This window comes from Elephantulus edwardii, unplaced genomic scaffold (assembly GCF_000299155.1).
Source record: "Elephantulus edwardii isolate Elephantulus edwardi_28Jun2011 unplaced genomic scaffold, EleEdw1.0 scaffold00081, whole genome shotgun sequence".
Classification (NCBI taxonomy): Eukaryota; Metazoa; Chordata; class Mammalia; order Macroscelidea; family Macroscelididae; genus Elephantulus; species Elephantulus edwardii.
This window is the reverse complement of record NW_006399831.1, coordinates 13,673,161-13,686,009: the sequence shown is the minus strand read 5'-3', so window position 1 is coordinate 13,686,009 and position 12,849 is coordinate 13,673,161. Positions and strand designations below refer to the sequence as shown.

At 41.2% G+C, this 12,849-nt stretch overlaps 1 pseudogene; it reads right to left on the bottom strand.

Moving 5' to 3' along the window:
- Nucleotides 1-9,949: 9,949 nt before the first annotated feature.
- LOC102873649 lies at nt 9,950-10,400 on the bottom strand (annotated as a pseudogene).
- Between the last annotated feature and the right edge of the window lie 2,449 nt (nt 10,401-12,849).

The window sequence follows — 12,849 nt, the reverse complement described above, 5'->3', positions numbered from 1 at the left end:
GAGGTCACAGGGCTGTGGTGGGGGTTGAGATGTGTGGTTGTGGAGCTGCAAGGGTGGTGGGAGAAGGGGAGGAGAGCAAGGGACTAGGGTGTAAGGAGCGCAGGGCTTGGACACTATCACTAGGAGGTGGGGGCGGGGCTTGGGCGCTGCTGGGGGTTTATGCAGCAGCCCCCTTGTGTTAAGGGTCACACAGGTGTGGGTTGCAGGGGGGCCACACAGTGTTGGGTAGTCTTCATTCCTCTGGGGTCTCACAGTCTTCGCTCCTCTGGAGTTCCGTGGTTGGTGGCTGGCTGTTGTTCTTCCTGGGTCTCTTCCCGGCCCCTCTCGCGGTGGAACCCCATCTGGCGGCGGCCTTCTCCCATCTGGCGGAGGCTTTCTCATGCTGCATCACTCTCCCCGGCAATGCGTCGCTCTCTAATCTTTGTTTTCTTGATATTGAGCTTCAATCCATATTGAAGGCTGCAATCCTTGACCTTCTGCAGCAAGCACTTCCGGTCTCTCCTCAGTTTCAGAATGCAGTGTGTGTCATCTGATGACTTTTATAGTTTTAGATTTTACACTAATCCATCCTGGGTTAGTTTTGCATATGGCCTCAAGTATTGGCCTTTCAGTTTTCTTTAAGTGGATAGCCAGTTTCGTCAGCACTCTATGTCAGCACCACTTCACCATTTAATTAATTCCGTCTCTTTGTCAGAGATTAGTTATCCATAAGCAAATGGGCATTCTCCCCCTCCCTACCAAGGGTTCTCAATTTTAATCCCTTGGTTAATGTACCTGTCATTGTTCCAGTGTAATGTTTTGATTACTACAGCTGTGTAGTAGGTGTTGAAATAATGGAGTGTGAAGCCTATTCCTTTGTTTTTCCTGAATTCATAAAGCTTATTTTCCAGTTGCTGGACTAGGGAGCATCTATCGTGAAAGTCAGATAAGTGTGGTATAAGTGAAAAGGCTTTTACATTGGCAGACGCATAAGATGAAAGAATTATTCTTGGCAAACTTTGGATGCTGATGGCCATTTTCTTCCCTTATTTGGGAATAGGAAGAAATTTTGCTAAAGTTTCACTAAGAGATACTGAACATGCAAGTCTTGATTGGCTATTTTATGGTTTCATTTCTTGAGAGTCAGTTGATTAAGTTGCATTTGGCTTCCAGGAAAGTTAGGCATTTACAAAAAATAGTAAGTTTCCTTCAGTTTTATGACATGAGTCATTTGGGCCTAATTTACTTTGGTTAGTAGCCATCAATCCTAAACCATCCTACTGATATTTGAAAATACATTGCAGGGGGACCCACACCTCTCGCGGGGGACCAGCTCGTTGGGGGACCTTACCGTTACTCTGCTGCAATAGCCAATGCCTGTTTGGCATAGCTGGCCCAGGAGCGTCTTCCAGCAACTGCTTCCCCTACGCCTGCTAAAGTCTGTGGCCCACTCCAGGTGCACTCACAGGCTGATCTGCAACAGAACCACTGCCTGCCAGGTTGGGGGGCTGCAGTTTTAGAGCACAATCCCACTCAGAGTGCTAGACCGCTGCCACCATCATTTGGAGACCTCGCTGTCCCCCCTCTTAGAGATTACCCAGCTTCCACTCTGTAATCCGGCACCAGGAGCACCAATACCACAGATGCCATCAAGTCGAGTACAAATCATAGTGACCCTATGAAAAGCTCATGTGAACATGCCCTATCCTGGACCATCCTCATCCTCTCCACCACATGTGAGCCCATTGCTTAAGTCACCTGTCAATCCATCTCATTGAGGGTCTTCCCCTCCTTTTCTGACTCTCCATCTTTCCAAGCATGATTGAAAAGACCATGGCTTGGATCAAGGTCAGAACTGCACATTCAAACTGCAAGGTCCCAATGGGACAGTCCAGAGCCCAGGGTACCCCAAATATGATAACTGCATGTGGACTATCACTGCAGAGGACTAGCACAGGATCCAGATAGCATTCTAATCCTTCACCCTGAAAGAGAACTTTTATGTCCTGTCGGTGTTTGATGGTCCATCACAGCCAGAGAACTTGCCAACAAGAAGACAAAAGATGGCCAACCCAAGCATTGTGCGGAGCTCTCGGCCTCACAGCCTGCCTCAGACAACTTTGGTTTGAGTCCTTGTTCCACTGCCTTTATTAATTTTTCAAACTTGAGCAAGACTGTTCACCACTCTGGAAGCCCCTTCTGCGTTTGTGGAAGGGGAAAGTAATAATACCTAATCGAATTACAATTAGACCACTTGGCTGAGAGGAAGGGAGCAATGATGACGGGGCACTTGGGCCAAAGGTGCTGTTACTGACGGCAATTACTGATAAGGTGCGAGGTCCAGACTTCTGAAGAGCTTTGAGGGGAACAGGCCCTGTGGCCCCTGGGGAGAGCCACCTGGCCGCTGGGGAGAGCTGCCTGGCCCCTGATGAGTGCCAGCTGACCCCTGGGGGAGCCACCTGGCAGGAGAGAGCCCTCTGGCCCCTGGTAAGAGTCGCTCAGCCCCTGAGGAGAGTTGCCTCATGTGTATGAGGAACTTTATCTAAGCCCTTTCCTCCATATCCTCTTTTAGTACACCTGCAAGTAACACCTCCAAAGCCCTTTTCTTTGTAACGCACAAGTTTGTTTTCTCTAGGTTTGCTCCCTTTCTTATAGGTAACCTGAAACCTGAATGCTGAGCCTGGTTCCAGAGACAAAAGGAAAATATAACTGCCAGCTAAGGAAGTGAAGGTGGAGAGAGCCTCCAAGTTCAGCCAGTCACTCCCACTGGACTCCCTCATGCAAACACCTTGCAGTTTAGAGGGCAGAAATGTCAAGAAAATATCTTCTAGCATGCAGCTTCAACTCAAGATCATCAATAAAGTTTAAAGTGGGCTCCCCTTCTCTTTCATCTCAATGTCCCTGTTTAGCATGAAGCAACCGGAGAGTCTGAGGCCCTGTTTCCAAATGGGAAACCCACTAATTAAAAATACAATCTCTTTGTTAAAAAAAAATCACCATTAGTCTATGTCCACCATCACCCTGTCTTTTCCGGTTGCCAGATTTTTCCCATTTCCTTTTCTTTCTTATTTCCTTTACTCACTTCCTCCATCCACCAAATTGTACAACCTTGTGATTTCATCTCTACCCATCCTCATCCTTCTGCTCCCACTCCTCACCTCTTGGATCCCTGTATAGGTTTTCAACAATTAAATACAAAAGAAAATATATTGCAGGGAACAGCTGGCTTGATCTGAGCAATTAGGACCACTGAATTATTTAGTGTGGGCCCACTTGAGGGGGTGAGATGTCCTGCACTGCTGAGTCCCTTGGCTTTTGTTTCCTGGGGCATCTCTGCTGCTTTTGAGAAAGCTGTAAAGTCAGATTGTCAATCAAAAATGACCATAGCCAGTATAAATAAGGCCTAGGTTCTTCCACTTGAAATTATACATTTTACTTAATTGAAATTTTCAGACCAGAGTAAATCTACATTGCTTTGAACCTTAGATTACAAATGGAAAAAAAGATATGTAAACCAACCACATAACGCTTTTTCCTCTACTTTGAAGGGACATCTTTTGCTTAAGTGTCCCTTTGCAGACAAATATTATATGATGCCACTGTTGTAGAATGGGACTGTCCTTGGGGTTGGGGAGAGACTGAGTAAGATGGGTTCAATAATGTATACTGCACTGAAACAGAGGAGGGAGAGAACTGTTTAAAAGAGAGATATAACTGGGTATTTCTGTCATCACAGGAGACTAGAGCGAGGGCTACATGGTGGAGGGGACCTGGGGGAGGGTTTGTAAAACAATGAAAGAATCTTTTCTTTTACTTTTCCATAATTTTTGGACTCATGTACTTATAACTTGTTAGTCAAATTTGTGTCTTCTAGGTTGCAACACCCCCATGATACATCTTCAAGGTTATGAATATGTACGGCCAAGCACAATCAATAAGATTGCACCTAAATTCCAAAATCAATCTCCATTATAGTCTATGTGTTTCCTACTGCCAAAGGGGCCCTTTAGAGTAGTGAGAGAAGATCTTCACCCTGAAACCCACAGCGTCCCTTTTCAGCAGGAAGTAGCTAAGAGAATACGCCATCCCCTTTTCCTTATGACTCAGGGTGAAGTCTCTCTCAGGGAGGAGTGATAGGGAATGGCAAAGGATACACTGACAAAGAAGATTAATCAGAACTGGCTTTGACAAGCACTGTGGCATTTGGACAAGAACAAACTGGGAGGAGGGTAGAGAGAATAGTGCAACAATGAATGAGTGGAAGCCCAAAATCTCTGTAAATGTTTATGAAAATTAATAAAATATAATTATAGAAAAAAAGTGTCCCTTTGCAGAACCTGTTTTCTTTCCCCCCAAAATATCTTCTAAAAAGAGGTTGCTATCTTTTTTAGAGGTTGCTGTATCCTCTCTTGGTACCTGAATGTGATATAAGGGTTGGAGAAAGACTCATTAAAATCCTTTGTTATGCAGATGACACAACATTGCTTGCTAAAAGTGAGGAGGGCTTAAAATACTTGTGGAGGATCAAAGACTGCAGCCTACCATTTAGATTATAGAATAAAAATTAAAAAAAGACTCTTGGGAATGGTAGTCTTCTCAGCTTTCAGGAGTTGTGTGTCAAAAGGGTGAATAAAAACTCATTGTTAAAAAAAAAGAAAACAAATAACCTCGTCACTGGGCCAATGCACAACATAATGATAGCTGGAGAAAAGATAAAAATTGTCATTGTTTTCATCTTGCTTGGATCCATCAGTACCAGAAGTCAAGAAATCAAGACACATATTGCACTGGGAAAGGCTGCTGACAAGGACCTCTCCAAAGTACTGAAGAGCAATGATGTCAGCCTAAAGACTAAGATGCACCTGATTCAACCCTGGTCTTTTTGGTCACTTGTTGTGCATCTGGGAGCTGAACAATGAATAAGAATGACAGAACAAAGATTGCCTTTGAATTGTGGTGTTGGAGAAGAGTACTGAGCGTTCAATGGATTGCCAAAAGAACAAATAAATATGTCTTGGAGAAAGTGCAACCAGAGCGCTCCTTATAGGCAAGGATGATGAAACTGAATCCCATTTATTTTGAGCATGTTTTTAGAAGGGGCTATTTCTTGGAAAGGAAACATCGTACTTGGTCAGCAAAAGAGAGGTAGACCCTCCAGGAGATTGTAGCAATGAGATCAAGTGTTTTAGAAACAACAGGGAGGTACAGAATTGGACAAGGTTCAGATCTGCTGTTCACAGTGTTGCTATGAGTAGCACTTGACTATGACACATAGCAACAATAACAATAATATTTCTCAGGGCTTCTGGGTAGCATTTAACTAATAACCAAAAGGTTAGTGGTTTGAATCTACCCAGAGGCACCTTAGAAGGGAGGCTTCTCAAAAGTCACACTCTTAAAAACTATGGAACACAGTTCTCTGCACATATGACATAGCTGTGAGTTGGATCTCGACATTAGTAACAACAACTTCTCACATTGAAGTCCTTGGTAGCTCCTGTTGAGTGCTATGCTACCTTGCTGCCCTTAAAATATGTTTATATCTTGACTCCAAGACATATAATTTAAAAAGACCGAGAGTACAATGAGGTTTTTAAGGATTTCATTTTACTTGGATCCACAATCATTGCACATGGACGCACAGTGAAGATACTAATGGGCAAATGTGCAAAAGACCACTTTAAAGTATTAAAAAGCAAAGACCTAACTTCCAGGATGAAGTTGAGCCTGACTTAAGCCATAGTCTTTACAATTACCTCATCGAGTTATGGGCAAGTTGGATAACTGATGAGGAAGACCAAAGGAGAACTGATGCTTTGAAGTGTGGTATTGACAAAGAATCTGGAATATACCAAAACCAAACAAATTGATCTTGGAAGAAGTACAACTAGAAGGTTTCTTACAAGAGAAGATGGAGAGATTGTGTCTCACTGCTTTAAGCACATTGTAAGGAGGCACAGTGACTAGAGAAGGACATTATATTTGATAAAGCAGAGGGTCAGTGAAGTGGAGTGGCTCAGACATGGCAATCATTGTGAGGACGATGCTGGACCAGGCAGTGTTTTGTTCTGTTTTACACAGGGTTATGATGAGTCTGAACTGACCCCCAAGGTTCCTAACAATAGACTTCTTAAGTTACTTCAGGCCTTACTCAGCTTCTGACCTTTCCTTTTGTGCTTTGGATTTCAGGCCAAGGACGCCAGCTGGTTTGATGCCCATCTGCCAATGCCAGCTCAGTTTCTACCCCACCAGCCTTTTACTATTCAGCAACCGAACCCTGCTTCCTCCAGCCCAAACACTGACCTACTAAAGGCAGATCTTTAGTAGACTAGACCTTGACTGCTTATCTGTAATTGAAGAGGGTGAATTAGGTAATCTCAAAGGTATTTTGTAGCTCTAACATTTTCATTCTTTGTTTCAGAAGAATAAACACTGCTAATAAAGTAATAAGCTAAATCAGACTATCCTTTGAAAATTCTCTAGCGTAATGGGGTTTGTCATTCTGTTCTATACGCAAGAATGCTAAGGGCAGCATGTTTGGTTTAAAGGGTCAAATATCGGTCACCACGTAGTTAATAACAAGTCAAAGCAGGATTGAGAATTTGGAAATGTAAACATTTAGGAGAAAAACAATCTGTCAGAACAAGAAATTTCATATCCTGAATATAATCCTGAAAAAATTGAGGATTTTGTAAAGGCCTTTGGACTCTGACTCGGAATGATTTTGACTTTTACTCTAATGCAGCCTCAGCCCAGGGAAAGCAAGTAGCTGGCTATTTGATAGGGCTATTTGCATTTCAAAGGTAATCAGTATTAAATAATCTGCTGGTAAAAGAAGAGTAAGAGGGTCATTGTGTGTATTTTATTATTGTGTAAACTTGGGAAAACAAGCTGAGAGGCTGAGAGAGCTAGCTCAAATTCTAAGATAAGAAAGTGGCTTATGTAAAAGATCTCCTAATGAGTGACTTACTCATTACTTCCTGCTGAAAACTGAAGGGCCCTGTGACTTCCAGACCTTATAAGAAAATAAGAAAAATGATAAAATTCTCCCCCCATTTTTTTATTATTAATTTTAATGAAAGTTTACAGAGACTTTGAGTTTCCATTGTTGCACTTTTCTCCCTGCTCCACCCCCCCAAAATTTGCTCTTGTCTTTGAAAAGTAAAAGAAAAATTCTTACATTGTTATGCAATCTGTCCCCTCAAGTCCACCCCACTATGCGGCCTTCATTCTGGATTCCTGTCATGATAATAATACCTAATCATATATCCCTTTTAAACAGTTCTCTTCCTCATTTGTTTCAATGCAGTATACATTATTTATCCCATCTTTCTCAGTCTCCCCTCAAGCCCGATGTCAGTCCCACTTTACAACAGTGGCATTATGCAGCATTTGTCCCTCTGTGATGGAGATACTTCACTCAGCATTCTGTCCTCCAGGGTCACCCATTTTTAATAATACTGCATGAGTTCCTTGTTTTTCAATGCAGCATAGTATTCCATTGTGTGAATATATCACCACTTCTCTATTCATTCATTTATTGATGGGCACTTGGGTTTTCAAATATCTGCTATTGTGAACAAAGCAGCAGAAAACATGGGTGTGCATATATCTAATTGGGTGATGGTCATGGATTCTTTAGGGTATATTCCCAGTAGTGGAATTGCTGGGTCAAATGGTATTTCTACTTAAACTTTTTGAGAAAGTGCCATATTGCCTTCCATAGTGGTTGCACCATTTTACACACCCACCAATAGTGAATAAGGGTTCCATTTTCTCCGCAACCTTGTCAGCATTTGTTATTTGCTACTCTGTTGAATTTGCTATTCTTACTGGAGTGAGATGATATCTTAGAGTTGTTTTGATTTGCATCTCTCTTAGAGCTAGGGATTTTGAGCATTTCTTCATGTGTTTGCCATCTGAATGTCTTCTTTGGTGAAGTTTCTGTTCTTATCCTGTGCCCATTTTGCAGTTGGGTTGTTTACCTTTATCTTGTTGTGGTGCTTGAGTATTTTATAAATTCTAGATGTAAGTCCCTTATCTGACATGTCATCATCAAATATTTTCCCCCAATCTGTGGCTTCCTTTTTACCCTGTTGGAGAAGTTTTTGGATATGCATAGGGATTTGATTCTTAAAGGTCCCATTCATCTATTTTATCTTCTCCTGGTTGTAGGTTTTTAAAGATGTTGGAAGACTGTTTATGTTGTGGGTTAGGGCTTTTAGGGTTCTTCGATGCTTTTCTTTAATAAAATTTACACACACAAAAAATAACCTTCTCCAGTAGGGTAAAAAGGAATCTCACAGCTGGGGGAAAAAATATTTGGCAGTGACACACCTGATAAGTAACTAAAATTTATAGAATACTCCAGCACCTCAAGAGGAAAAAAAACAAACAACCCAATCACAAAATGGGCACAAGATAAGAATAGACACTTCACTAAGGAATTCAGATGACCAACAAACACGTCAAGAAATGTTCAAAAACCCTAGCTATTAAAGAGATGCAAATAAAAAAGAAACTGAAATATCATCTCACCCCCATAACAATAGTAAAACTTAACAGGGAAGTAGACAACAAATGCCAGTGAGGATGTGAGGAGATTAGAACTTTCATTCACTGCTGGTGGGAATATAGAATAGTACAACCACTATGGAAGGCAGTCTGGTGTTTTCTTAAGAAGTTGAAAACAGAAATACCATTTGACCCAGCTATCCCACTACCTAAAAATCATAGAGCTGTGACATAAATAGATGTATGTACACCCATGTTTATTGCAGCAGTTTTCACAATAGTGAAGAGATGAAAGCAGCCCAATAGCTTATGAATAAATTAATGGATAGAAAAATTTTGCTACATCACTCAGCACTGAAAAAAACAATGAACTTGTAAAACACAACACAATAGGAACAAGTCTGGAATATATTATACAGAGTGAAATATCTCAATCACAAAAGGACAAATATTGTATAAGACCAGTTTTGTAAAGATAGAATGGCCATAGGGAAGGAGAGAGCAGGAAAAGGATGGATAAATAAGAAACACCACTAGAGTAACAGGAGGGAAGGACTATGTGAAAAGAACGAATGATTAAATATTGTATATGTAACAATTAACAATCTGGAAAAAGACATACATTAGGAAGTGAATTGAGAGAGGAGAGGGAGGAAAATTTGTATCAGTGAATGAATAAAAATCTACACTTTCTGTAAACTTTCACTAACAGCACAATTAAAAAAAGAAAGTGAAAAAGAGGGGCATAAAAAGCTATTTGTTTTCAATATTGACACAACAAACTAGAAACAAAAACTCTTTGCTGTGTGACACAGAATGAGAGTAGAACTGTCTCTCTCACAGGGTATCCTATACTATAATCTTTTTTACATAAAAACAGTAAAATGTTTCTTAGGAAAAAAAGTAGGGAAGAAGGGGGTTCAAAGTGATTGCGATCACACTTCCATTTGCTTCTGAGTTAAGCCAATGTTGCACGCTTAAACCTTGGTTAAAATACTTATTAAAGGAAAGCATCTGCTGTCATTCCTGGGTCACTGCCAAGAGTCATGTCATAACATGCTTCTAATCTAAAGCTTCATTTATGCTTCTTGTTAGCAGAGAAACCAAGGCTGGCCACAGCTACCATTTCATCTCCAAAGCTCAACACTACCAGTAAGAAACAAGGCTCAGTCCATGTATGGACCACTTGGGAGAAGTGGGGAGGAAGGAGTCTTGGAAGCAGAACTATCCAGGAACAGAAGTTTCATATCTGAGTTCACACTACCTCATCTTACAGAAAATAGATTGAAGAGAATCTGTAAAACCAACAGTATCTTTAAGGTGAAATTGCAGAATTTTGCTGCATACCTGGACACAAGAGAAGTGAAAAGCCGCAAGTTTTAACTGGAAGCAACAAAGATAGTTCAAAAGAGTTTTCTGTTGTTTTCAGCAAGATTCCTTTCAGGTTCATTAAGAATCACTGTAATGTAATGGGGCATACGATGTGGAACGATGTTTTGTTATAGTGCTGTTCTCTGAGGAGAACCAACCTTACACAGTAGTAGCTCCAGGTCTGAGTGGTAGAATTGGCATTATTTGAGTCCTCTTCTTCCAAACAGTAATCTCAATTTTTCCATCCAGCATTCTGAAGAATTCTTGTTGGCTTTCAGAGATGTGCATGTTTGCTCTGGGCTGATGAACTAATCCTGGGATCTTTTTATTAGTTTTAAGTCTAATGTTTGAACTGGCACTTTCCCCCAAGCTTTCTTGGCTGCTACTTTCTGCTCATTTTCTGCCCCGTTTTTCATGTATTTGACCTCTTCCATTAGTTTGACCCTATACTCATCGCTGTTCTGGTAGTTTTCCCTTTTCTAGGCTTCCTCTTTATTTTGAACAGTGGCAACATGCTTGGTGGAGGCCCAGCCCATAGTCTCATCCAGTCAGTTTTAGCCAGACTGAACTGCTAGTCATCTCTATAGGCAAAGGGACATTGCTCTTTTCTTTAAGTACAAAAATCCACTTTGCTGCTGAGTTAGTCACCATGTGTGCACCGCAGGTCTCCATACGGGATGCTCTTTTCCTGGTGATGAGGTTTCTCCACTAGTGGCAGCAGGAGGTCTCTTTCATCTTCAGTGGTGGGGAAGATATGTCTCACTCTGGCTTGCTCAGTTCTGCTATAATCTTTTTAAGAACAGACTGCTATGCCTTTTTTAATGGAATGGCTTTTTTAAAAATGGTGGTGGGGTGGTGGGGTGGTATAGATTTAACCACCAACCCTTTGGTTAGCATTCAAGTACTCAACCACAGCATCAGTAGGGATCCTTGGTTGGTTTGGTTACTTTAGAGGACTTTTAGACTTTGGAAGTTGTGCCTGAAAATGTTGGATAATGAATAAAGATGACAAGAGCAATTGGTGACTTTGAATTGTGTTGTTGCAGAAGAGTACAGAATATCCCATCAACAGTCAAAAGCAAAACAAAACAAAGAAACCACCCCAAACAGATAAGTCATGGAGGAAGTGCAAACAGAGTGTCCTTGGTGGCAAGGATGGTGAAACTTCATCTTACATACTTTGGACATGTCAGGAGGGGCCAGTCCTTGGGAGGAAAAAAAAAGATATCATCATAAAAAAAAAGTCATCATGCTGGAAAAGGTGAAAGGTCAAAGAAAGAGAAGAAGAACCTCAACAAGATGAACTGACACAATAATTGTAACAAAGGCCCCAAGGTTGGCAGAGTTCATGAAGATGGCCCAGAACAGGGCAAGGTGTAGATCTGTTCATAGTATCACTGTAAGTCATAGTGAACTCGATTACACATAACAACAACAACAACCCACTTTGAATTAATTTGTAATTATAACATTTCACTGCATCGTTTGTTCACATTTGATGGTAACTATAACTAGTGGACCTTAACTCTGGTACATTAAAATCACCAAAGAAAATTGGAGGAGGTGGGGAGTCCAAACCTAAAACCACAGGTACTAGTTCCCATCATAGAGACAGTATATATTTAGTTGGTCTTGGGGACTGATCATCAGTATTTTCTAATAGCTCTACCACTGATTCTTTTCAGTTGAAAGGTGGAAACCAGTATTCTAAGTACTGTTCTAATGATAATACTCTAAAACAGACTCTATTGACTCGATCAGAGTTTATAGTTGTACTCTCAATTTTAATTACACCCACGTATTGTGGTTTTGGTTTCTTAGAAATCGAACACATAACAAAATGTGTGTGTGTGTGTGTGTGTGTGTGTGTGTATCCCACTTTCGTGAAGTTGAATCCAACTATCATGTACTCATTCATTGAGACTAACTCATATCTGACCCTGCAGTGAGTTTTCAAGAGGTTATAAATGGCACAAGAGGAAACTGTCCATTTTTCTCCCCTGTTGCTGCTGTGGATTTGAACTACCAGAGAAACATTACCTTTGGGATAGAGGCTCGTTTTCCTATGGATGCTGCTATCAGAACTCCCTGTGTCTGACTCCTAAATTCACTATTCTTTACCAGGACCAGAGTTCTAAGTAATCAATTCCTCTTTGGTCTTCCTTATTAATTGTCCAATTGTGTTGTTATTATTTTTTTTAAAGTAAATAATTTATTTTCTGATAGAGCTTTTAGTATTGGGTAGTAATTGTTTTCGGATCCATAATGCACCATCACTATTTAGACACAGTGTACTTTCCAAGATTTACAATGATTTGCTAAGTCTTTAGATACATGAGATGATGAAACATTTGATAGTAAAAGTTCTTGTGCTTCAGGCTACATTGTCCGAATTTTTCAAGGTGGCTATCTTTGCCATCTCAGTCGGAGCAGGCCTGCCCATTATTGCTTACATTATGGAACCAGTTTAAGTGGTACAGCAGTGGTCTCTCTATTTAATGTTCTGAAGTAACTTGGAGTTGCTGTGATGTTGAACACTGTGCCATGTTGTTGTTGTATGTGCCATCAAGTCGCCTGCAACTGACTCATAGTGACCCTATGTACAACAGCCCTAAACCCTACTCTATCCCTTGCCAATCTTCCTGTCTCTGACACACCTACTCCCATTACCCCAGTCACTGAATCAATCCATCTCATAGAGGGTCTTCCTCTTCTGCGCTGTCCCTCCACCTTCTGCAAGGACCCGTCCCTCCCTTGCAATATGTCCAAAGACTGTCAGATGAAGCTTCAGAATCCTTGCCTCCAAGGAGCAGCCTGGTCTCACCCTCTCCAGGACGAACTTCTTCCTTCTCTTAGCAGTCCATGGTATATTCAATACCCTTCTCCAACACCACAACTCAAAGGCATCAATTCTTCTTCTATCATCACTGGTCATTGTCCAGCTTCCTGATGCATAGCGGGTAATTGCATAAGTGTGTCGAACAC